The sequence below is a fragment of the Pleurodeles waltl genome, chromosome 8 (genome assembly GCF_031143425.1).
Source record: "Pleurodeles waltl isolate 20211129_DDA chromosome 8, aPleWal1.hap1.20221129, whole genome shotgun sequence".
In the NCBI taxonomy this organism is placed as follows: domain Eukaryota; kingdom Metazoa; phylum Chordata; class Amphibia; order Caudata; family Salamandridae; genus Pleurodeles; species Pleurodeles waltl.
In genome coordinates this window covers 425,430,544-425,457,611 of record NC_090447.1, presented here as the reverse complement: position 1 = coordinate 425,457,611, position 27,068 = coordinate 425,430,544, and positions in this window count along the sequence as shown.

Sequence of the window (27,068 nt, the reverse complement as noted above, 5' to 3'; positions counted from 1 at the left end):
ATTTTGTTCTCCAATACTGAGTTGGCAAGAACTTTTATTTAAGAGTGAAATACCTTAGTGCTTTAATCCTTCACCTCTGTGCTAATAATGTAAAATAAACACCGTCTTCCCTTAACTTTAAAAGGAAAAATGTGACCTAGGCTTATTTAAAAGTGAACTCCATGCTATGAGCTACTATGAAGGGGCCCTGGAGCTACTGGTAGCTGACGATCGATTAGTTGGAGAAACATGGCATAGATAGACCACAATGAAAAATATGCACCAATACAATTTCGCAGGCCAGACTGGACTCCACGGACTGTGTTGGCCGTGCTTTGGGCACCAGTGTGGTAATTTGGCATCATGCTTGAATATTTGTCACAAGAGTTTCCAGAGACCTCCAGGTGGCTCTTAAGATCGTGCTAGTTAATGGCTTCAAGCTTCTGGGGACAATGCTGACTCAATGATGCAGCAATTCAAAATGTTGGGCTACGGACTACTCCTGGGAAAACTTGGACTGTCCGGCCTGCCAGTTTCATCAATCTAAGAAATCAAGTTACTGGTTGAGGAGGGTGAAACACTACTAAAGCAGGAACCACAATCCTTGTCAGAATGAAGTCACAAGCAATTCCTAAATTAACCTGAGTGCAACCTTTTGGGTAGCTTGGCACAGAGCAGTCAGGCAATGTGTAAAGTATTTGTGTAACACTCCAAACAGTAACAAAGTGAAAACACATCAAAAAAGGGAACCCACACAAGATTAGAATAGATTACATAAAAAAAAAAAAACAAGAGAAAAATGACAAATATGCAATGAGTAGAACCAGAGATATGCAAGTTTAAATCAGTGAAAATAGGGCAAAAAGCAAAAAGCGCCAACTGTGGATATCTGGTCGCTGGACCGGAACAAAATCACAAGTTCAGGCCAACTGTGATGGAGCGCAGGCCTGGTATAGTGACCCAGTTAGGCCAGTTGAACAAAAGTGCTTTAAATCCTGGTTGTGGAGCGTTGCAAGGTCCCACGTCGAGCATGCAGGGCGCAGCCGAGGCGATGTGGGATCCGGGTCGGAGATTCATCACACAGTGTTGGTTCTGAGGAGCTGCAAGGATGCAATGCAAAGTTCTGCATCTTCATCGAGGCTGCTGTTAACGAAAGGTTTGCAATGCAAGGGCTTGAGTCGGGGATGAATACCACAGCAGTGGTTCTGATGAAGCTGCGAGGTCGACACGTAGTCTTTGCGCTGGAAGAATCCTTGCAGCAGAGCTGCTGCATCAATTCTGCTCAGGTTTGCACCACAAAATAGAGGTGAGGCATTGGTTCTGCTAGATCCACAGATCGGATGGCAGAATAGCTCAAGGCCCACTTCCAAGAATCCAGGGCTGGAGTGGCACCACTTGACAGAGTAGAACTAACAGTTGCAGAGTTCAGGTTCTGGTTACCAGAGATTAGCCCTTGGAGTCATTGTGGTGGTCCTGGGTACAGGTTGCGGGTCCATTCCTTCAAACCCAAGCAAAAGGGTAGGAAGCCAGCACAGCAGGCAGCAGTCCTTCAGAGCACCAGTCCACCAGAGTGGCAGTCCTTTCAGCAGCACAGCAGTCTTTTTAACTAGCAGAGTCTTCCACATGTCCAAATGAGTACTGAAGAGTTGTTGTCTGAGATCTAATATTTATTTATCCCTAGTCCAACCCAGAGGTGTGGCTACAAAGCTGGATACACACTCCTGAAAAACTGTTTAACACCTGGTTTTTACTCTCTGTCCCCGTGTCTCAGTGCTGACCTGCCTGGCTAAAGAATAGAGCAGCCCCTCTCCCAGGTGTTTCCAATTTACCCTTTAAAGGGAGATTCTCCTTTGAAGCTTGCCTTCTGGGCCTATACCCATTTTGTTTTCTGCCAGAGAGAGGCAACACTTCTCCCCCTCACAGACATCTATTGTGTTCTTTCTTAGGAGCCATTTGCATGTCTCTCCAGGAAGGATAAACATCTGTCAGGGGCAGGTCCCATGTGCAACCATGAACGGGCAACAAAGTGACAACTTTGTAAAAGTTGCACTCCACCACAAGTTACATTGATTTCGACTTGAGTATCAAGTCAGGCTTAATGTAATAAGCTGTTTGATATCTTGGAGTATCAACTTTGGTCACACCACCCAGGAGTTAGCACAGCTGAGGGGTCAGCATGTTAATCTTCTGCTCACTAATTTGGCTACAATGTCCTTCCACAGTAAAATATTCAGTTTTGCAATTTTAGTGTCAGAACAGATAGAATACATGTCTGCTCCTGAAATATGTTTTGGTGACCATACAAAAAGAGGCATTTCCTTACATAGGTGATGATGGTGGTCGTGACCTATCTTCTTAGGTTGGAATTCATGTATTTCAGTAACTCCATGACTCGCTACTGAAAGCAGGCTTGCAACACGCAGTCACGGACCATATGCGGACAGTTGTTTTCTTGCTGTCCTCTCTGGGATTCTCTATCAACTAGCTAATAAAAGAGACTTTGCCCAGTGGGGTATGCCCAGGGTAGATCTATTCTCTACCACAAGAACACTAAGGCCCTCATTACAACCCTGGCGGTCGGTGTTAAAGCGGCGGTAATACCACCAACAGGCCAGCGGTAAAAAACAATGGGATCACGACCACGACGGAAACCACCAACACAGACAGCCACTTTAACACTCTGACCGCCACGGCGGTAGCAACAAACACTGTGGCTGTAACCCCCAACAGACAGGCGGAAGACAATGTACCGCCCACCCCATCACAACCTGCCAATCCGCCAGCTTTTCCGGGGCGGTACCAACGCAATCAAAAGCAGGGCGGAAATAGGACTTGGAAGGGAAATGACTCACCACTCGACACAAACAAAGAACCAGGACGCCTTGGAGCCCGAGTTACAGGTCCTGCCCATGCTGGTCTACCTCCTCATCTACCAGGAATACCAAAGGCGGCGGCGACGACCACAGTGAGTACTGCACCTAGTACACAGGGGAGGGGGGAGGAAAAAGAGAGTGACACATACATGCAACACGCAACACCCCACCTTCAGCCACAACACCATACACACAAACACATGCAACAACATTACATTTACACCCCATAACCCCCTGGAAGACGCAAGGAACAAATAAGTGAGTCAAATCAGTGATATATTATAAATAGGCAGATATACGTTACGAACAGTAAAACAGTATTTACAAAAATATACAATATGTACATAAGGTCGTGCATTGTCCTTCCCAAATGTCCGGGCGACGGGGAAGGAGGGGCACCTCAGCCGGAAGATGGGACAACGCCACTGCTCCTGGAGGGGGCTCCATGCCCACAGCGATGTCCTGGGGAGTGCAAAGCCACTGTCTCTCAAGTGGGTGGTTTGCCTACTGCTTGGTCCTGGGGAGTGCAAAGCCACAGTCTCTCAAGTGGGTGGGTTGCCCACTGCTTGGTCCTGGGGAGTGCAAAGCCACAGTCTCTCTAGTGGGTGGGTTGCCCAATGCTTGGTCCTGGGGAGTGCAAGGCCACAGTCTCTCAAATGGCTGGGTTGCCCACTTCTTGGTCCTGGGGAGTGCAAAGCCACAGTCTCTCTAGTGGGTGGGTTGCCCACTACTTGGTCCTGGGGAGTGCAAAACCACAGTCTCTCTAGTGGGTGGTTTGCCCAATGCTTGGTCCTGGGAAGTGCAAAGCCACAGTCTCTCTAGTGTATGGCTTCTTCACTGGTTCTGGAGGGGGCCTTGTGCCCAGTGTGCTTCATCCTGCCAAGGAGGGGGTGAGTGGATGCATATCTCCACTGGTTCTTGAGGGGGGCTTATGCCCAGTGTGCTTCATCCTGCCAAGGAGGGGGTGAGTGGATGCATATCTCCACTGGTTCTGGAGGGGGCATTGTGCCCAGTGATGCAGCACTTGGGGTGTGGCAGTTCAAATTCCCTCACCTAGGTGTCAGAGGCACGAGATTTGCAGGGACCGGGTTGCATGATAGTCCATGGAGGCAGGGCAGGACTCCATCCTGCGGCGGCTAAGGCTGCAAACTGGTAGTAGTGCCGGTGCTGGTGGGGGTGCAGCCAGTGGTGGTGGAAGGCTCCAGCTCATTTCCTGCAGCCTCAGATGGCTGCCCACTGGGGCTGCTGTTGCTGGTAGTGGTTCTACTGTTAGCGGTGCAGGTGGCGGTGCTTGCGGCGGGGCTGCTGGCGGTGCTGGCCGAGGTGCAGATGCCAGTGCTGCCAGTGGTGGAGGGAGGCTCCAGCCCTTCTCCTGAAGCCTCGGACGGCTGCCCACTGGGGATGCTGCTGCTGACAGCAGTGATGCTAGCGGTGGTGCAGGTGGTGGGGCTACTGGCGGTGCTGGCCGCGGTGCAGGTGGCAGGGCTGGTGGTTGTGCTGGTGGGCACAGGGCGCTCACATACAGCCTCCAACAGCTGAAGTGCCTTGCCTTGGGTTTTCTGCCCCTTCCTCACCTTGGCAGATGCTGTTGTGACCTTGGCTCTGGCAGCTGGAGTTTTAGAGGAGGCCTTGCTTGGTGGGTCATGCTCCTTGCCCTTGCTGCATGCTGTCCCCTTCTTTACCTTGGTAGGTAGTGGAATGGTTTTTTCCTTTACAAGGGTTGGTGGCACACTGGCTGGACCAGTTATCTGTATTAATAGATTAGTAGTGTTATAACAGCTTAGGCTGATAGCGGTAGCTATAGCAGATCAGCTTAGGCTGAACTAGGAGACATGCAAAGCTCCTACTATACCACTTATATCATATAGATACTATTATCATAAGAAGCACAATACTCAGAGTCACTAAAAATAAAGGTACTTTATTTTAGTGACAATGTGCCAAAAATATCTCAGAGGATATACTCCCTTAGGAGGTAAGTAAAATACATAAAATATACACACAAGCCAAAATCAGGTAAGTAAAACAGTCAGAAAGTAGTGCAAACACTGTAGAATACAATAGGATGCAATAGGCCTAGGGGCAACACAAACCATATACTAAGAAAGTGGAATGTAAACCACAAATGGACCCCTAGGCAAGTGTAGTGTGTAGAGGGTCACTGGGAGTGTAAGAAGACACTAAGGGTGTCTAAGATACCCCAACCCAAGACCATGGAAAGTAGGAGTAAAGTACTACTATTTCCCCAGAAACACACTAAACTCGTGATAGAGGATTTTGCAAAGACCACAACAGACTGCAAAGCACTGAAGACGGATTCCTGGACCTGAGGACCTGCAAAGGAAGGGGACCAAGTCCAAGAGTCGTGAAAGTGTCCAGGGGGCAGGAGCCCACTAAACCCCGGATGAAGGTGCAAAATGGCTGCCTCTGGATGGAAGAAGATGAAGATTCTGCAACAACGAAAGATGCTAGGAACTTCTCCTTTGTGCAGAAGATGTCGTACCTCGTGCTGGAGGATGCAGAGTTGTTTCTTTGTCAAAAGACCGCAAACAAGCCTTGCTATCTGCAAGAGTCACGGTTGAAGGAAAAGGGTGCTGCCTGGGCCCAGGAGGGACCAGGATGTCGCCACTTGGGAGAGGAGACAGAGGGGACCCTCAACAATTTAGAGAGCCCACGTACAAGAAGGTAGCACCTGCAGAAGTCGTTGAACACGGGTTCAAGAAGACTGAACACGGCTGTTGTCTCAACACTGCAAAAGAAGGTCCCACGAAGCCGGAGGTCAACTCAGGGTGTTGAGCAATGCAGGAAAAAGTGCTGGGGACCTGGGCTTGTCTGTGCAAGAAGGATTTCTTAGAAATGTGCACAGAAGCCCTAGTAGCTGCAGTTCATGTGGTGCACAGGAGTACTGTCTGGAGAGGGGAGGCAATGACTTGCCTCCTCCAGATTTGGACAGTTAGACCACTGGACAGTCTGGGTCACTTGGGTCCACCACCTGTGTTCCAGGGGCCACGCTCGTCAGGATGAGAGGGGTCCCAGAGTACCGGTGACGCTGAAGTTTGGTGCCTGCTGAAGCAGGGGGAAGATTCCGTCGACCCACAGGAGATTTCTTCGTGGCTTCCAGTGCAGCATGAAGGCAGGCCGCCCCCAAAGCATGCACCACCAGGAAACAGTCGAGAAAGCTGGCAGGATTAGGTGCTACAATGTTGCTAGTTTTGCAGGCGTCCTGAAGCAGTCAGCGGTTGATCCTTGGCAGAAGTCGAAGAGAGAGGTGCACAGGAACTCTGATGAATTCTTGCAAGTCGTTATCTGAGGAAAAGCCTACTGGAGAGACCCTAAATAGCCCTCAGAGGAGGATTGGCCACCTAGTCAGGTAAGCACCTATCAGAAGGGGTCTCTGACATCACCTGCTGGCACTGGCCACTCAGAGGCCTCCAGAGTGCCATCATACCTCTGAATCCAAGATGGCAGAGGTCTGGGACACACTGGAGGAGCTCTGGGCACCACCCCTGGGGTGGTGATAGACAGGGGAGTGGTCACTCCCATTTCCTTTGTCCATTTTCGCACCAGAGGAGGGACTGGGGGTTCCCCGAACCGGTGTAAACTGGCTTATGCAAGGAGGGAACCATCTGTGCCCTTCAAAGAATTTCCAGAGGCTGGGAGAGGCTACCCCTCCCCAGACTTTAACACCTATTTCCAAAGGGAGAGGGTGTAACACCCTCTCTTAGAGGAAATTCTTTGTTTTGACTTCCTGGGACTGGGCTGCCCAGACCCCACGAGGGTAGAACCCTCTCTGTGGGGTGGCAGCAGTGGTAGCTGCAGAGAAAACCCCAGAGAGCTGGTTTGGCAGTACCCAGGGTCCATAGTGGAGCCCCGGGGATGCACGGGATTGGCACCCCAATACCAGATTTGGCATGGGGGGACAATTCCATGATCTTAGACATGTTACATGGCCATATTCAGAGTTACCATAGTGAAGCTACATATAGGTATTGACCTATATGTAGTGCACACGTGTAATAGTGTCCCCGCACTCACAAAGTCCGGGGAAATGGCCCTGAACTATGTGGGGGCACCTTTGCTAGTGAAAGGGTGCCCTCACACTTAGTACCTTAGCACCTAGACATGTAGGTGACTTATAAGTTACTTAAGTGCAGTGAAAATGGCTGTGAAATAACATGTGTGTTATTTCACTCAGGCTGCAGTTGCAGTCCTGTATAAGATTTGTCTGAGCTCCCTATGGGTGGCAAAAGAAATACTGCAGCCCATAGGGATCTCCTGGAACCCCAATACCCTGGGTACCTAGGTACCATAAACTAGGGAATTATAAGGGTGTTCCAGTGTGCCAATTAGAATTGGTAAAAATGGTCACTAGCCTATATTGACAGTTTTAAAGACAGAGAGAGCATAAGCACTGAGGTTCTGATTAGCAGAGCCTCAGTGATACAGCTAGTCACTACACAGGTACACACATTCAGGCCACAAACTATGAGCACTGGGGTCCTGGCTAGCTAGCAGGATCCCAGTGAGACAGGCAAAAACAAACTTACATACATGTAAAAATGGGGGTAACATGCCAGGCAAGGTGGTACTTTCCTACACATGGTGCTTGTGTGAATGCCTGTGGGAGGATGTGTGGTGCTTGTGTTTGCTGAGCCACTTCTGTGTGTTGATTTGGGTGAATGCTGGTCTGAAGGTCTGCTTGGGATAGACTGGGGTTGAGGGGATTGGGACTGGGAAGAGGAAGTTGGAAGGGGGAGGCTGGAGACAGGGACAATGGCTGCCATCAGTGCTGAGGTATGCATTTGTTTGTTGCAAATGCCTCCCGACACCGTGGATGGCATTTAGAATGGTTGACTGCCCAACAGTGAGGGATCTCAGGAGGTCAATAGCCTCCTCACTGAGGGCAGCAGGGCTGACTGGGGCAGGGCCTGAGGTGCCTGGGGCGAAGGAGATGCCCACCCTTCTGGGTGAGCGGGCACGGGAAACACGCTGGGGGGCTCCTGGGAGGGCAGTGCTGGTTGAGGGGATGGGGGCTGTACCTGTTGTTGGGGTGGGCACAGAGATGTCCGCCACTGCTAAGGAGCTTCCATATGAGAAGTCGCTGCTGTCTGTGGTCTCCCCTCCTGTCCCTGTTGTGGTGATCCCCTCGCCCTCCATCCCACTGGTGTCCTCACTCTTGTGGATTCGGCCTCCAAGCCCATGTCGGATGCAGCTCCCTCCGTCGCCGGTGCCTCTGCTCCTCCGCCAGATGATGCTAATGCACACAAGGACAGGGTGACAAAACAAAAAGGGGGGGTAGAGAGACAGAGGATACACTTGGTCAATGCCAGCAACACCACTACCGTTGGCATACACAATACACAGGGAGCAGCCCTATGCACTAGGCCATGCCCAATCATTTACTAAGATAGTCACCAGCCCATGGGGTACAATGCCTAACGCCATTAGCTGCACACCTGAAACCCACAGGACCCTGCCCAGTAGTAGATGCCCACTAACACTATTGGGGTAGGAGTGCGTCAGAGCCTGCCCAACAAGGGACCTACCCTGCCATCTTAGCCCTGGCCTAGGGGCACCCATAGCCCACATCCCCCACCCAGGTACCTCTTAACGCGCACAAAGTCAGGATTCAGAATCTCTTCTTACCCCCTTATGGCTGTTGTGATGCCTTCAAGCGACCTTCCAACTCCGGATAGGCTACTGCCAGGATGCAGAGCATCAGGGGGGTCAAGGTGCGACGGGCACCACTTCCTCGTTGGGAGGCCAGCCCCAGCTGGGCCTCCACCATCTTCTTTGCCCAGCGGCACAGGCCCCCCCACCTCTTGCGGCAGTGGGTGCACCGCCTGTCAAAGAGCCCCAGGGTCCGCACCTCTTTGGCGATGGCAGGCCAAATACCCTTTTTCTGGTGGGCGCTGACCTGCATGGAAAAGACAGCAGAAAAGGGAATTAGTCAACCGTCCGTACCGTCACACTCATGGCCCACCATATCCCTCCCATCCCCTGACGCACATACATTGACCATCTTACATGCAGCACTCTGGCCAGGGCGCCGCTGCCCCCCCCTACATGTGGCTTACATACACAGCACTCCATACATTTATGGCCCAGGCATCATGCTCACAGTGTACTCACCTGTTTGTCTGGAGGACCGTAGAGTAACGTGTACTGGGGTAGGACCCCATCCACCAGTTTCTCCAACTCCTCCGCAGTGAAGTCAGGAGCCCTTTCCCCAGAAACATGAGCCATTGTCACTTCCAGACACAGGTTACAGCAGCACTTGCAGTGTAGGTCCTCTCCTGTTGAAGGCCAGGTAGCAAGTGAGTGAACAGATAGAAAATGGTGGTGACATCCGCTGCGGTGGATACCGTCACCACCAGCGTACATCGCCATTGGCTCCGGGAACCCATAGGGCCCAATGATAACCAATGCGAAGTTGCACAGCGGTCTACGACCGCCTACAGTGACGGCGCACAACGCCAGCGCAATTACCTAATTTCCACTTGCCCCTCCTCACAGGTCAGGCAGCCGCCATTTCAGGGAGGCACAGGGCAGGCCACCTAACTGCGTCACAGCAGACATTGGCACAGCAACTGATTGTCGGATTCACATCTTGTTTCTGTAAAGTAAACAAGTCATCATTAGTGCAATAGATGTGGGAATATGACCCTCTGCTCACTGTTTTCTTCCATAGGCTTCAACCGCTAAGTCTGAATATGAGATTGCGGCATCCTCCCGTGCACAGACCCCTGGTGGACCTTGCGACAATGGCGGACAGACACATTATCATAACCTACAGACTTGATACTGCCACAATCCAAGAACTGTGTGCCCAATTGGAGCCAGACCTGATGTCATCTATCCGCCAGCCCAAAGGTATCCCTCCTCTAGTGCAGGTCCTGTCAATGCTCCATTTCCTGGCTAGAGGTTCCTTCCAAACAACAGTGGCCATGGCATCAGGGATGTCGCAGCCAATGTTCTCCAATGTGTTGACCAGAGTGTTGTCAGCCCTGCTGTAACACATGCGCAGCTACATCGTGTTCCCCCAGGTGGAGGATTTGGCCACAGCGAAAGCTGACTTTTATGCCCTGGGACATATCCTCAACATTATTGGTGCCATTGATGGTACACATGTGGCATTTGTCATCGTCCCCCGGAGAAATTAACACGTTTTCAGGAATAGAGAAAGCTATGACTCTATGAATGTAAAGATGGTGTGTTTGGCGGACCAGTACATCTCCCATGTGAATGCCAAATATCCAGGCTCTGTGCATGACGCCTTTATCTTGAGGAATAGCAGCATTCCATATGTGATGGGCCAACCCCAGAGGCACCGGATGGGGCTAATAGATGAGCCCAAGGTTCCCACACACTTTGAGTAGGTGTCTGGGTATGGGTTTGTCCCTAAGGGTTAGTGTCTGTCCCTCGATATTTGCAGGTGACTCTGGTTACCCCAACCTCTCATGGATACTGACCCCAGTGAGGAATGCCAGGACAAGGGCAGAGGAACGTTAAAGTGAGGCACATGGGCGTACAAGGAGGATTATTGAAAGGACCTTCGGCCTCCTGAAGGCCAGGTTTCGGTGCCTCCATCTGACAGGCGGCTCCCTTTACTACTCACCCAAGAAGGTGTGCCAGACCTTTGTTGCATGTTGCATGTAGCACAACCTGGCCTTGAGACGCCAGGTGCCTTTTCTGCAGGAGGATGTGCCTGGAGATGGTCTTGTGGGAGTGGTGGAGCCTGTGGACGGTGAGGAAGAGGAGGCAGAGGAAGAAGATGTTGACAACAGAAGCAATATAATTCAGCAGTACTTCCAGTGATACACAGGTAAGACACTGTAAGTTCACTTTACACTTCAGTATTCTGTTTGACATTGCACATGGCAGCCTGTTTCCCTATGTCTAGGGCCACTGACTGTACCCTTTGGCATCTCTACTTTCAGATCTCTGTGCCCCACTCTGGCTCCTGCTATGTGTACTGCTGCCCACCAAAGGTCATTCCAAAGTATATTTCACTGTACATTTGAGTTGCAATGCTTTGATAATGTTGTACTAATACATATGTGAATCATTTGACAGATTCCAGCTTTTTTTTTTTTCCAAGGGTGTTAATTTAAGTGCTCATAAATAGAGGGGGCTGTGCAATGGGCTGGGCTGATGGTGGAGGAAAGTCCATGGTAGAGTCTAGTCTCTTGGTAACACAGGGGAATTGTCCAATGGGGCATAGGAAGGGGAGTAATGGCAGTTCTTGGTGGACAGGGTGACAGAGTGGGACAGAAGGGTGACGATCAGCAGAGTCTTATTTCCTGGCGGGGTCTTGGCAATGTTCTCTGGCTTCTGCCTGGATCGCAGGGACCGTTTGCGGGGTGGTTCTCCTTCTGCAGGGGGTGGGGTGCTGGTGGCCTGTTGTTCCTGTGGCGGGGCCTCCTGTCCAATAGCACCGGCGGAGGTGGAAGGGTGTTCATCGGTTTGGCTAGTGTCAGGCACCCGTTGTTGTGCCACTGCCTCCCTCATGGTCTTGCCCATGTCAGCCAGCACCCCTGCAATGATGACCAGGATGGTGTAGATGTTTTTTAGGTCATCCCTGATCCCCAGGTACTGTCCCTCCTGCAGCCACCGGGTCTCCTGCAACTTGGCCAGTATCTGGCCCATCGTCTCCTGGGAATGGTGGTATGCTCCCAGGATGTTGGAGAGTGCCTCGTGGAAAGTGGGTTTCCTGGGCCTGTCCTCCCCCTGTCTCACAGCAGTCCTCCTAGCTTCCATGTTGTCCTGTGCCTATGTCCCCTGAACCGTGTGCCCACTGCCACCTACCCCAGGTCCCTGATCGTCCTGGTTTTGTGGGGTTGCCTGGGGTCCCTGTAGTGGTGGACACACTGCTGATTGACGTGTCCTGGGGACAGTGGCATGGGCCCGCTGGGTGGGTTCTGTGCTGGTGTTTGCAGAGGGGGGAGGCTCTGTGGTGGTTTGGGACTGTGGCAGGGGAACCGACTGTCCAGAGGTCCCGGATGGGCCAGGTTGGTCATCCTGATCCAGGCGTGCAGAGCTGCTGTCGTCACTGTGGGCCTCTTCAGGGGGGACTGGATGTAGCTGGCACCTCCTCTCTGGTAATGTTGAGTATGTTATGTTATGTTATAATTGTTTATATAGCTCCTAACTGCCCGGAGGCCTCGTAGCGCTTATACTGCCATAGCGGAAATGTACTGTTTATGTTCGTGAAAAAGTTTAGGTTTTAAATAGCCAAGTCTTCAGATCCTTCCTAAAAGAAGTCTCTTGTGAATTTGATCTTATATTGATAGGAAGGTTATTCCAGAGCAAGGCACCTTGATATGCCAATGATCTTCCTCCCCATCTTGCTTTATTCACCTTTGGCACTATGATCAAGTTAGCTGAGGAGGATCTGAGTGGCCTAGCTGAAATGTAGACCTGTGCCAGCGTTTTAAGCATTTCAGGACCATTATCAAATATGGCTCTGTGAATGTGGCATAGGGCCTTGAACTGAATCCTTTCCTCTACAGGGAGCCAATGTAGGGACGCGATTCCTGCCCGTATAGAGTGTTGCTTAGGGGTATTTAAAAGCAGACGTGCAGCTGCATTTTGTACCCTTTGTAATCTTTGAATCACATATCTAGGTGATCCTATAAACACGGCATTACCATAATCAATCCGAGAACCTATCAGTGCCTGAATAACCAGTCTTCTGGCCAAAAACGGTAATATAGTTAACACCTTCCTCAAAGTCCTGAGCAGGGCAAATGAAGTTCCTGCTATTCTATTGGCATGTTGGGCCATTGAAAGCAGGGGGTCCAACCATACGCCCAGGCTTTTAATGTGACATTTAGGGGGGGGGAAGGGTGGGCACTCCTCTTAATAGGCTAGAATTAACTAAGGGCACTTTTTTCCCAAAGAACAAAACCTCGGTTTTTTCGTCGTTGAGCTTCAGTTTGCTTCCCGACATCCAGGTAGCAACTGCTTTCAGGCAGGGCCCTAGTGCCGTGCCCATATCTGGGTGAATATTGGAGAAGGAGACGACCAGTTGAGTATCGTCTGCATAAGATACCAAGTTCAGTCCAAATGGCTCCACGATCCCTGCTAGAGGCCTCATGTAGACGTTAAAAAGTAGCGGACTCAAAGCCGACCCCTGAGGGACACCACAACTACTGAAAGTGCGCCTAGACGTATATGATCTATTCCGTACCTGAAAGGATCTTCCATGTAAAAATGAAAGAATCCATTCTAGTGCGACTCCGGCGATTCCACATCCCCGCAATCTGTCTTTGAGGATATTTAGATCAACTGTGTCGAATGCCGCACTCAAGTCCAAGAGGAGGATTGCGGTTTCAATTCCTTTGTCCATCCTCTTGGGATGGGTCCTGTGAGGATTCAAATGCAGTGTTATTGTATCTGCGTGTGTCATCTTGTGCATGGGTGTGTTTCCCTGTTTGATTGTGATCTCCTTGTCAGCTTGGCCTTTTGTGAGTGGTGATTTTGTGGGCTGGGTGAATCTCTCTACTGGGTATGCTGTGGTGATGGGTGTCCATGCAGGTCTGTGTTGGGGGTCAATGCATTGGTGTTGCATGCAGGGCTTGGTATTGGGATGAGGGGGTTGTGATGGTGGGGTATGTGTGAGGTGGTGGAGTGATGGGGTGAGGGTAGGGGTAGGAGTTTGTGATGGCATGCAGGTAGGGTGGGGGGATTAAGTAGTAAAGATTTGACTTACCAGAGTCCAGTCCTCCTGCTACTCCTGCGAAGCCCTCAGGATGCATTATTGCCAAAACTTGCTCCTCCCATGTTGTTAGTTGTGGGGGAGGAGGTGGGGGTCCACTGCCAGTCCTCTGTACTGCTACCTGGTGTCTTGCAACCACGGAACGGACCTTCTCCCGTAGGTCGTTCCACCTCTTCATGATGTCATCCCTTGTTCTGGGGCGCTGTCCCACGGCGTTGACCCTGCCAACGATTCTCCGCCGTAGCTCCATCTTCCTAGCAATGGATGTCTGCTGCACCTGTGATCCGAATAGCTGTGGATCTACCTGGATGATTTCATCCACCATGACCCTTAGCTCCTCCTCTGAAAACCTGGGGTGTCTTTGGTTTGCCATGGATGTGGTGTGAGTGATATGTGTGAGGATGTGTGGGGTGATGTGTCGGGGTGTATGCTGTGATGTGCGTGGATGGTGTATGGGTGATGGTGTTCTGTGGCTCAGATTGAGTGGGTGCTCCTGGCTTGTGTCTCTCTGTGTTAGTAATCTTTTTTTCATTGAAAGGGTTGTGGGTAATGTGGGGGTGTTTGTTTTATAGTGGTGTGAGTGTGTGGGTGTGGTGTGTGCATATGAGTCAGGTGTGTGTAGTTTGAATTGTCCAATGTGGTGGTGTTTTGTAAATGTGTGTGTATTTTGAGCGCGGCGGTGTGTACCGCCAATGGTTTACCGCGGTGATACATGGGTCGTGATACTGTGGGCGTATTCCTATTGGCGTAACGGTGTGGGTCTTGCTATCGCCCGTTTATCACTGACCTTTGGGCTGGGTGACTTGTGTGGGTGTCTGTATAGTGGTGGAATTCTCTGTGTGGATCATAATGCCCGTAGCGGAATACCACCGCAGACACGGTATGTTGGCGGCTGTCAGCACGGTGGTAGGCGGCATTTACCGCCACGGTTGTAATGAGGGCCTAAGTGTCACACCTTTGCCGCCCTGGAGTTTCCACCCAAGGGCTTCTTGGGAAACATGTCAACTTTAATGGGATTCCAGTCTAGTTTATGTATTTCCACTGCTAATGCTCCTTCCCCAAGTTCTGAAGACAATCAGGAGGGATTGGGCTCAGATCACCCTTAGAGATCCACACTGAGCTTTATGTGTCTTGTTCTATGAGCTGCTGGGCCTATGCATCTGCCCTTCAATCTCTCTACCTCTTTGAGTGGGCCTGCTGTCCTATACACAGAGTGAAGTTCTACATCTGCACATCCACAACCTACACCTCCACATGTGGAGTATGAGCAGAACGAGCTAACTGATATTGACCTGCCTGTGGAAGCAGTGGGTGTTACTTTGGCTGCTCCTCATCCATCCACAATGTTGATCAATTCTGGATGCTGGGCCAAGCAGCTGGCCTCGTGTGAGGACCGTCTGGTCAGTCTATGGCAGGCAATGCTTTCTAATGTACTTCTGTTTGTTCTGTCGAGCCCTTGCTGTGGGCCAAGTTAGAGTTTATCTGTCGGCTCTCTTGGCCTTGCTGCGCTTGCCTGATCAGTCCTCTCCAAGGGCCAGATATAGGAAGCAGTTTGCACGTCGCAAATAGTGTATTTCGCTGTTTGCGATGTGCAAACTGCACTTTGCAATGCACAAAACCCATTTTGCGATTCAGTAACCTGGTTACCGAATTGCAAAACGGGTTTGCGAGTCGCAATTAGGAAGGGGTGTCCCCTTCCTAATTGCGAGTTTCAGTGCAATGCAGGATTGCTTTTTGACCGCGAACGCGGTCGCAAACCAATCGTAGTTAGCACCCATTCCAAATGGGTGCTAACCCATTCGCAAAAGGGAAGGGGTCCCTATGGGACCCCTTCGCCTTTGTGAATGGCATTAAAAACATTTTTCCAGAGCAGGCAGTGGTCTTATGGACCACTGCCTGCTCTGACAAAATGAAACGAAAACTTTTCATTTTTTAGTTTTGTAATGCATCTTGTTTTCCTTTAAGGAAAACGGGCTGCATTAGAAAAAAATAACTGCTTTATTTAAAAGCAGTCACAGACATGGTGGTCTGCTGTCTCCAGCAGGCCACCATCCCTGTGAGTGCCGCAAGTCTCAAGGGGGACGCAAATTGCGACCCACCTCATGAATATTCATGAGGTGGGCATTTGCAACCCCCTTGTGAGTCGCAAACAGTGTCAGGGACACTGTTGTGCATAGGGTTTTGCGACTCGCAAATTGCGAGTCACTCTGACTCGCAATTTGCGAGTCGCAAAACCCAACTTACCTACATCTGGCCCCTAAGTTATCATTTGCGATGTAGTTTTAGAAAAGGTTTACATGTATGTTTCCTTATGCACCCTTTGTTATGTCGCAATGGGACTTTAATTGGGTTCTTACTTTCTCGATGTGTGTACCTTTTAGCCTATTCACAGTTGTTGAGACTGCTAACGCCTAAGAGTGTCGTACTCATTGAAATTACGTCTGTTCAGTGTTTCAGTGAACTGAAGGTGCTTCTAGAGCAACCACAATCAGGATTCTCTGATAAAAGTGGCAACACGATTCAGTATGGGGCAGGCCATCAAACTCCCTCTTTCTCCTCTCTGGCACAACTAAGGCAGCGGTTCTTAACCTGCAGTCTGCAGACCTTTTTTTGGTGGGTCCCTGACTGTTTACAAGGTTAAATATTATTAGCATATTCATGAAGTATATATACATAAAAAACTCTAACTTGACAATTTTTAAAATGCTCAGTAAATGACAAGGAATTTGAAAATGGTGGCTAAAAATTAAGTTTGGTCCTTTGCTTAATTCATGCGCGAAACACAAGTACACCAAACTTAAACTAGTATGGACTAAAAGAAAGCAGGAATTAAGAGCAAAAAAGACAAAGCAACATGTTAGAGTCTAGCATCTCGTTGCATCTTTTAGAAATAAAACTATACGTTTAAAAGCTCCAGCCTTCCTATTAATATTTCAAATTTTGTGTGTTTTTTGTCTGTGAAATAAATATTTCATACTTTCTGTATTTCTCCCATGTAAACTTGTTTCTGTATTTTTGTATATTAATTTAGGGTCAAATAGTAGAAATTGCTTAAACCGGGGTCCCTGTAGGGTGACTACCCGTCCGGTCCGTAATTTTCACGGACTGCCTGTAATTTCGCCCTACACTCCCTTGTCCCTGATGAAAGGCTTAACGGACAGCATTTGTCCATAATTTTAGCCTTTCACCTAAAGACAAAATGTAATTAGGTCCGATCAGTTTCCATAGCTGGATTGAAAGGCAGGGAGTCTTGTGTGCTCTGAGGGAGGGGCAGATAGATAATAAAAGGCCAGGATGTTTCCTTCCCTAAAGAAATGCAAATGTGCACAACTGGTAAATCTGCAAATGTAAAGGGTCTTGGAAAACTGCATTGACTTTAATCAAAGGAGTCACTTGAAGCTTTCTGACAGCGATATTTTCTTTTAGAGAGGTACTTGCTCTAAGGGCGTTCCAAGGTGATCTGTGGAGTGTGTGGTTTTATTGGACTGTTATAAAAAATGTTAGTACTAGGTGTAAACAGTATATTATTCACATCTGTATTTTAGAAGGACTTTTTTTATTTAACCAAAATGTATTTGCGCATTTTGTAGCAGCCTATGTTATGATGTGTATAATGCATGTTTAAAATAAGGACTTACACATTCACAGTTCTTTCAGGGACCTTGGTACCTCGTAGTACTAACAAACATTGGCAAAGCTAATAGGTCTCGTCTACGCAAGAGGAATTGGCTTTGCCAATGTGTTTTACCATGTTATACACGAGAGTGGCTGCTGTTCAACATGGCTAAAAGTTAGTGGCATAGTGGTGTAGAGTGGAGTAGAGCTGCATAGGAGCAGTGGCGTAGAGCACAGTGGTGCAGAGTAGAGTGCAGTGGGGTACAGTGCAGTTGTTTAGAGTGCATTGGCGAAGAGTGCAGTGGTTTAGAGTGCAGTGGCATGGGACAGAGTAGAGTGGCCTAGAGTGCAGTGGAGTAGAGTGACATATACTAGAATGGCAGGGAGTGTAGTAGTGTTGAGCAGTGAAGTAGCATAGAGTGCAGAGTAGACTCGCGTGGCAGGGTGCAGTGGCATAGAGTGGTGTGGAGTGAAGTAGTGTAGAGTGGTGCAGTGCAGAGTAGAGTATAGTGCTGTAGAGTGCAATGACATTGAGTGGAGTGATGCAGACTAGAGTGGCATAGAGTGCAGTGGCATAGAGTGCAGTGGCGTAGAATGCAGTAGTACAGAGTAGAGTGGTGTAGAGTACAGTGGCGGAGAGTGCAATGTTGCAGAGTAGAGTATCAGTGCAGTGGTGTAAAGTAGCACAGAGAGCAGTGGTGTAGACTACAGTGGTACAGATCAGAGGGCAGTGGTGTACAGTGCCGTTTAGAGTGCATTGGCATCGAGTGCAGTGGTATAGAGTGGCATGGGGCAGAGTAGAGTGCCATAGAATGCAGTGGAGTAGAGTGGTATACCAGAGAGCGACAGAGAGTGCAGTAGTGTAGAGTGGTGCAGTGGCATAGAGTGCAGAGTAGACTTGAGTTCCATAGAGTGCAGTGACGTAGAGTGGTGCAGAGTAGAGTAGTGTAGCATGGTGCAGAGCAGTAGTACAGAGTAGAGTGGTGTAGAGTATAGTGGTGGCCAGTGCAGTGTTGCAGAGTAGAGTGTCAGAGTGCAGTGGCGTATAGTGCAGTTGTTTAGAGTGCATTGGCGTAGAGTGCATTCAAGTAGAATAGATTGTTTCAGAGTAGAGTGCAGTGGCATAGAGTGGGGCAGAGTGGCGTAGAGTGCAGTGGTGTAGAATAGATTGTTTCAGAGTAGAGTGCAGTGGCATAGAGTGGAGAGGTGTAGGGTAGAGTGCAGTGGCATAGAATGCAGTGGCGTAGAGTGCATTGGTGAAAGTAGATTGTTTCACAGTAGAGTGAAGTGGCGATGAGAGGTGAAGGGTACAGTCGAGTTGCATAGAGTGGCATAGAGTGTGATGGCATAGAGTAAAGTGGTGTAGAGTGCCGGTTGCATAATGTAGATTAAAGTGACGGACAGTGTATTGATGTAGAGTGTAGTGGCATACAGTGCAGTGTTGCAGAGTGGCATAGAGTGGAGTTGTGCGGACTAGATTGGTGTTGCCTAGACTGGAGTGGTATAGCGTGCTGAGGCGCAGAGCGCAGGGGTGTAGAGAGGCGTAAAGTGCATTGGCATAGAGTAGAGTGGTACAGAGAAGAGTAGAGAGGCGCAGTGTGAAGTAGCATAGAGTGCAGTGGCATAGAGTGGAGTGGAGAAGAGTGCAGTGTCCCATAGTGCAGTGGCATGGAGTGGTGTAAAACTGGAGTGATGCAGAGTAGGGTGCAGTGGTGTGGAGTGGTGCAGAGCAGAGTAGAGTGGAGTATGCATGGTGTGGTAACACACTGCCATTACAGACAACACGTTTTTGATTGAAATTACCATTACATTGCATTCACATAAAGTTTTTCATATAAAACTATACAGTGCACTGACGATGATGTGTGGGAATTGCATCACCTAATGCAATGATTTGTTTTAATCATATAAAGGTACTTATTTCCAGCACAGTTCAGAATTAACAAAAATGGGCTTTATTTGTACTAAATCTCTTTCCTAACCCCAGTATCCAGCAAGATTGTCACATGAATCCTCTCACTTTGAAGTCAGAAAAAGAAAACTAAACACTAAGACCCTCATTATGACATTGGCGGTAAATCCCACTTACAGCCATGCCGACTGCCACCAACATACCACCACCGCTGCAGATATCCGCCAACCATATTATGACACACACATACCAATCCATCACTATACAGCCAAACACACAAGTCCGCCAGCCCAAAGGTCAGTGATAAACTGGCAGGATCCAAACCCACACCGCTACGCCAACAAAACAACGCTCACAACATTATGACCTACGAATCACCACGGCGGACATTCAATGGCGGCAAACCATTGGTGGTACATACCTCTGCGCTCAAAATACACACACACATACAAAACAACACTTCATTGGTCACCTCAAACTACACACACCTGACACACATACACACATCACATGCACACATCCACACCACTATAAAACACACACCCACATTACCCACAACCCTTTATGACTACAAACAATTGCCACCAGGGAGAGACAGCAAGAGCACTCACACAACCAGAGCCACACACCACCATCACCTATACACCATCCATGCAACTCACAACACACACCCCAACACATCACCCTACACAACCTCACCCACACCACTCACACCACACTCATGGCACCACAACGACACCCGAGGTTCTCTGAGGAGGAGCTAAGGGTCATGGTGGAGGAAATCATCCGGGTAGAGCCACAGCTATTTAGATCACAGGTGCAGTAGATATCCACTGCTAGGAAGATGGAACTATGGCGGAGAATCGTGGACAGGGTCAACGCCTGGGACAGCACCCCAGAACAAGGGATGACATCAGGAAGAGGTTGAACGACCTATGGGGGAAGGTGCGTTCCATAGCAGCAAGACGCCAACTCGCTGTACAGAGGACTGGTTCTGGACCTCCTCCTCCTCAACTAACAACATGGGAGGAGCAAGTCTTGGCAATCATGCATCCTAATGGGCCTGGCTGGAGTAGGAGGAGGACTAGACTCTGATAAGTCAATTCCCTATTACTATCACCCCCCCTACCTGCATGCCATCACATACCCCCACCCATCACTCTACCACATCCAAAACACCCCATCACAACCCACTCACCCTAATGCCAAGCCCTGGCATGCAACACCAATGGATGGACACCCCTCACAGACCTGCATGGACACATATCACCACAGCATGCACACTAGAGAGAATCACCTAGCCCACCAAATAATAACTCACACAAGGCAAAGCTACCAGGGCAATAACAACCATAGAGGGCAACACACGCATGCACAATATGTCACACGCAGAAACAATAACACTGTATTTACATCCCCACAGGTAACCCACCCAATGTCAACATCCAGTCCCCCCACAGAAGAGGCCTACAGTGATGACAGCAGCTCTGGTCGCCTGGATCTGGATGACCAACCTGGCCCATCAGGGATCTCCGGACAGTCGGTTACCCAGGCACACTCTCACACCACTACAGAGCCTCCCCCCTCAGGAAACACCACCACAGCACCCACCCAGCGGGCCCATACCTCTGTCCCCAGGACACGTCAATCAACAATGTGTCCGCCACTACAGGGACCCCAGGCCACCCCACAAACACAGGACAATCAGAGACCTGGGGTCAGTGGCAGTGGGCACACGGTTCAGGGGACAGAGGCACAGGACAACAGGGAAGCTGGGAGGACTGCTGTGTGACAGGGGGAGGACAGGCCCAGGGAACCAACCCTCCAGGAGGCACTCACCACGATCCTGGGAGCATACCAACATTCCCAGGATACGCTGGGCCAGATCATGGACAAGTTGCAGGAGAACATGCGGCTGCAGTAGGGACAGTACCTGGGGATCAGGGAGGACTTGAAGGCCATCAACACCACCCTGGTCTCCATTGCAGGGGTGCTGCCAGACATGGCCAACAGTATGAGGGAGGCAGTGGGCCTCCTGACACTAGACAAACCACTGAACAGCCCTCCACCTCTGCTGCCGCTAGTGGACAGGAGGCCCCGCCACAGGACCAGCAGGCCACCAGCACCCCTCCCCCTGCAGAAGGAGAACCACCACGCAAACGTTCCCTGCGATCCAGGCAGAAGCCAGAGACTATTGCCAAGACCCACGTCAGGAAATAAGACTTTCCTGATTGTCACCCTTGTGTCCCACTCTGTCACCCTGCCCACCTTGAACTGTCATTGCTCCCCTTCCTATGTCCCCTTGGACAATGCACCTGTGTTACAAATAGACTGGACTCTAACCTGGGCTTTCCTCCATCATCACCCCAGCCCATTGCACTACCCCCTCTTCTTCAGAGCACTGCAATAAACACACTTTGATCAAATACAATTATGGTGTATGTCGAAAGTTTTCAAAATGTATTTGTTTAACCAGGTTCAAACATTGCAATTCAACTGTACAGTAATGTTTACATAGGAAATGTAGTTGGCTGCCCTGAACACACCAGGAGCAATAGTGGGGCACCAACATCTGCAAAAAGAGATGCCAAAGGGTACAGTGAGTGGGCATAGAAGTAGGAATACACAGCCTGCCAGTGACAATGTCACACAATCAACTGTCAATTATATGTGTATGAACACTGTCTTACCTGTGTCTCCTTGGAAGTACTGACGAATAATTGCACTTCTGTTGTCCTCATCCTCATCCTCATCCTCTGCCTCCTCATCTTCACTGTCCACAGGATCTACTGCTGCCACACGGCCATCTCCAGCCTCCTCCTCCTGCAGAAAAGGCACATGGCGTCGCAAGGCAAGGTTGTGCAACATACAGCATGCCAGGATGATATGGCAGACCTTCTTGGGTGAGTAGCACAGAGACCCACCTGTTGGATGGAGGCAACAAAACCTAGCCTTCAGGAGGCCAAAGGTCCTTTCTATAATCCTTGTTTGCCCGTGTGCCTCATTGTAACATTCCTCTGCCCTTGTCCTGGCATTCCTCACAGGGGTCAGTAGCCATGAGAGGTTGGGGTAACCAGAGTCACCTGCAAATATCGAGGGACAACTGATAGCTACACACTCACCCTTAGGGCCCACACCATACCCATACACCAACATCCACTGGGTGTGAACCAAGGCTCACCTATTAGCCACACCCTGTGCCTCTAGAGTTGGGCCATCACATTTGGGGTGCTGCTATTCCTCAGGATAAAGGCATCATGCACAGGCCCAGGATACTTTGCATTGATGTGGGAGATGTACTGGTCCGCCAGGCACACCATCTGGACATTCGTGAGTGAAAATTCTTTTGATTTCTGAACACCTGTTCATTTCGCCAGGGGGGGACAAATGCAATATGTGTTCCATCTATTGCCCCAGTGATATTGGGGATATGTCCCATTGCATAGAAGTCAGCTTTCCCTGTGGCCAAATCCTCCACCTGGGGGAAAACGATGTAGCTGCACATGTGTTTAATCAGGGCAGACAACACTCTTGTCAGCACTATTGAGAACATTGGCTGTGACATTCCTGCTGCCAAGCCCACTGTCACTTGGAAAGAACCAGTTGCCAAGAAATGGATCACTGATAGCACTTGCACAAGAGGGGGGAACCCGGTGGGGTGACGGATAGCAGATATTAGGTCAGACTCCAACTGGGCACACAGCTCTGTGATTTTGGCCCTGTCAAGTCTGTAGGTGAGGATAATGTGCCTGTCCTCCATTGTTGCCAAGTCCACCAGGGGTCTGTACACGGGGGTATGTCTCCATCTCCTATTCATCCGCAGCGGTTGAAATCTATGGGGAAAAAGAGTGAGCGGCTGGTCATTATCTGTACATTTCAACCACTACAGTTCAATGCATATTGTTATTGTAACATTATTTTGGTGGGATATGTCCAAATAGTGAATTTGTGTACTGTGATGCAGTTAGGATCCATGGCCTGCACCCCCCACCCCCTGAAAATTTGTCTGCCTGTCCTGTATGGAGGGACAGGTGGAAATGAGGTCATTCCGCTGACATTGTGCACTGTTGCAGGAGGTGGTCGAGAACCGCTGTGCAACTCCTCATTGGTTATCATTGGGCCCTATGGGGTACAGTGGCCAATGGTGATGTATGCTGGCGGTGACAGTATGCCATTTTCTATCTGTTCACTCACTTGCTACCTGACCTTCAACAGGAGAGGACCTACACTGCAAGTGCTGTTGTGACCTGCGTCTGGAACCAACCATGGCTTGTGTTACTGGGGAAGGGGCCTCTGCCTTCACCTCGGCAGAGTTGGAGCAACTGGTGAATGGGGTCCTACCACAGTGCCGACTGCTGTATGGGCCTCCAGACCAACAGGTGAGTAAACCATGAGTACGATGCATGGGGCGTGAATGCATAGAGTGCTGTGTGTGAAGGCCTCATGTTTGGGCAGGGTTAGTGGATGGGCCCTGGGCAGCGTGCATCATGTATGCTGGGCCATGTCTGTGCTAATGGGGATGGGAAGAGGCATGGTGGGCCATAAGTGTAAGAGGCGGGACGGTCGGACTAATACCTTTCCCTGTGTCAATTTCCCTGCAGGTCAGCACCCATCAAAAGAAGAGTATATGGTGTGCCACCACCAAGGACGTGCGGACCCTGGGGTTCTACAGCAGGCATAGCACCCACTGTCGGAAACGGTGGGAGGACCTAAGAGGCTAGGCACAGAAGATGGCGGAGGCCCAGCTGGGAATAGCCTCTCAACAAGGAAGGGGTGCCCATCAAACCCTGACCCCCTGATGGCCCGCATACTGGTGGGGGCCTATCTGGAGCTAGATGGGCTCTTGGGGGCATCACAGCAGCCACAAGGGGGTGAGTACAGTGCCCTAATTTACAATTTACACCTGGTGGGGTAGTATCCGGTGGGGTGTGTGGGTCATGTGGGTGCCCCTGGTCCAGGACTGCCATTGCAGAGTAGATCCCATATTGGGCAGGGTTCAGATGTGAAAGTCGTCCACCCAAGCTGGTAGGCATCCACTACTGGGCAGGGTTCTGTGGGTCTCAGGTTTGCTGCAATTTGTGTTAGGTGTCCCAATCCATGGGCTGGTGACTAGCATTGTGACTGGTAGTGCATTGCTTAATGCGTAGGGCTGTTCCCTGTGTGTGTTGTGTACGCCAACAATGTTGTTGTTGCCGCCATTGACCAAGTGTATCCTTTGTGTCTTCCCCACCTTTTTGTTTTGTCGTCCTGTCCTTATGTGCATTAGCATCATCTGGAGGAAGAGCCGAGGCACCAGCAATGGAGGGAGCTGCATCCCAGAGGACCCAGGAGGCCAAATCCAACTACGGTGAGGGCACCAGTGGGACAGAGAGCGAGGGGAGCACCACGGCGGAGAATGGAGAGAACAGTTCAGACACGGATACCTCCTCCGATGGATACTCCCTGTTGGTAGCGGACACCTCTGTGCCCACCCCAGCTACAGGTACAGCAGCCACCCCCTGTACCAGCATCGCCCTCCCAGCAGCCCCTCAGCGGGTTTCCCATGCCCGCTCACCCAGGAGGGTGGCATCTCCTTTACGCCAGGCACCTCATGCCCTGCCCCAGTTAGCCCTGCTGCTCTGAGTGAGGAGGCTATTGACCTCCTGCGATCCATCTCTGCTGGCCAGTCAACCATTGTGAACGCCATCCAGGGGCTGGTAGCCCAAATGCAACAGTCCAATGCATTTCTGGAGGAAATTCACACTGGCTTGGTAGCCCAACAGAAATCAATCCAGGCTCTGGCCTCCTCTCTGATGGCAGCCATTGTCCCTGTTTACACCCTCCCCCCTCCAACTTCCTCTTCCCAATCCCATTCCCCTCAACCTACCCCAAGCACCCAGGCACCCAGGACAACACTCAAGAGTGGACATGGCAAACACAAGCATCACACTTCATCCCACAGGCACTCACACAAACACCATCTAGAAGCAGACACACCAACATCCACTGCCTCCACTGTGGCCCCCTCCTCCTCCTCGTCCACCTCCCTCCCAGTTGCATCTCCACTCACACCTGCATGCACTACATCCTCTTCCATTACCATCATCACCAGCACACCTATCAGTACACAACCCCTCACTGGCAGTCACCTCCCCCACATCCATGCACACGTCCCCTGTGTCCTCTCCCACAGTGTCTGTGCCTTCTCCTCCCAAAGTACACAAACGCAAGCCCTCAGACTCGCAACAGCCATCCACCTTACAACAGCATCCAGCCCATGCACCCAAACACAGCAGACTGACACCTTGTACCACCACTCCCTCTTCCTCCACTCCCAAACGATCTCCCTCTTCCCGCCCCAATGTCCCTAAGAAGCTTTTCCTCGCCACCATTGACCTCTTCCCTAGCCCTTCCCCCGTCCCTCACGTCAGGCCAGGGTGGTCAAAACCCAGGCAAGCACCTCAGCCACCCAGTCCACAGGCATAGTAGTGTCCCCGGCAACTCCAGGTGGGAAAGGATCCCAGCAACCATCCAGCCAGTCATATGGAAAGGGTGCCTGTCCCAAGTGCTTCAAGGAAGGGCAAGGAGCCAGCCCCCACTGCAGAAAGGAAGAGCAAGGAGCCAGCCCCAGCTGCAGGAAGGAAAGGCAAGGAGCCAACCCCAGCTGCAGAAAGGAAGGGCAAGAAGCCTTCAACAGCAGGCAGTAGAGACAAGGGGCCCGGTGTTGGAACTCATTCAGAGCCCCCACCACCAACCATGGTGGTGCAGCCATCTGAGGCTGCAGGGGATGGGCTGGAGCCTCCCCCCACCACTGCCAGCTCCACAAGCAGCACTGCCACCAGCACCAGCAGCCCCAGTGGGCAGCCACCCAAGGCTACAGGGAATGGGCTTGAGCCCAGCCCCACCACTGCCAGCTCCACCAGCAGCACCGCCATGAGAACCAGCACCAGCAGCGCCAATGGGCAGCCGTCTGAGGCAGCAGGGGATGGGCTGGAGCCTCCCACTACCAGCTCCACCAGCAGTACCGCCACCAGTACCGCCACCAGCACCAGCAGCCCCAGTAGGCAGCCGTCCGAGGCTGCAGGGGATGGGCTGGAGCCTCCCCACACCACTACCAGCTCCACCAGCAGCACCGCCACCAGGACCGCCACCTGCCCCAGTGGGCAGCCGTCCGAGGCTGCAGGCCATGGGCTGGAGCCTCCCTCCACCACTATCAGCTCCACCAGCAGCACCACCACTCCCACCACTGGGCAGCCGTCACCGCCGGTTGACAGTGTGTAGTCCTGCGTCCATGGGCTGTTGTGTGGCCTGGCCCCTGCAAATCCTGCGGGTCTGACACCCAGATGAGAGGCTGTGACCTTGCACTCCCCAAGATCTGCGTCACAAGGCACGATGCCCCCTCCAGAACCAGTGGAAAAGCCATCCACTCACCCCATCCTCCCCAGGATGATGCTCACTGGGCATGATGCCCTCTCCAGAACCAGTGGAGAAGACATCCACTCACCCCATCGTCCCCAGAATGAAGCTCACTGGGCACGATGCACCCTCCAGAACCAGTGGAGAAGCCATCCACTCACCCTATCCTCCCCAGGATAAAGCTCACTGGGCATGTTGCCCCCGCCAGAGCCGGTGGGCAAGTCACCCACTTGAGAGACTGTGGCCTTGCAGTCCCAAGGACAAAGCACAGGGCATGTTGTCCCCTCCAGAGCCAGTGAGCAAGTCACCCACTTAAGAGACTGTGGCCTTGCACTCCCCACGACCAAGCACAGGGCATGTTGCCCCCTCCAGAGCCATTGGGCAAGTCACCGACTTGAGAGACTGTGGCCTTGCACTCCCCAGGACCAAGCACAGGGCATGTAGCCCCCTCAGAGCATGTGGGCAAGTCACCCACTTGAGAGACTGTGGCATTGCACTTCCCAGGACCAAGCAAAGGGCATGTTGCCCCCTCCAGTGCATGTGGGCAAGTCACCCACTTGAGAGCCTGTGGCCT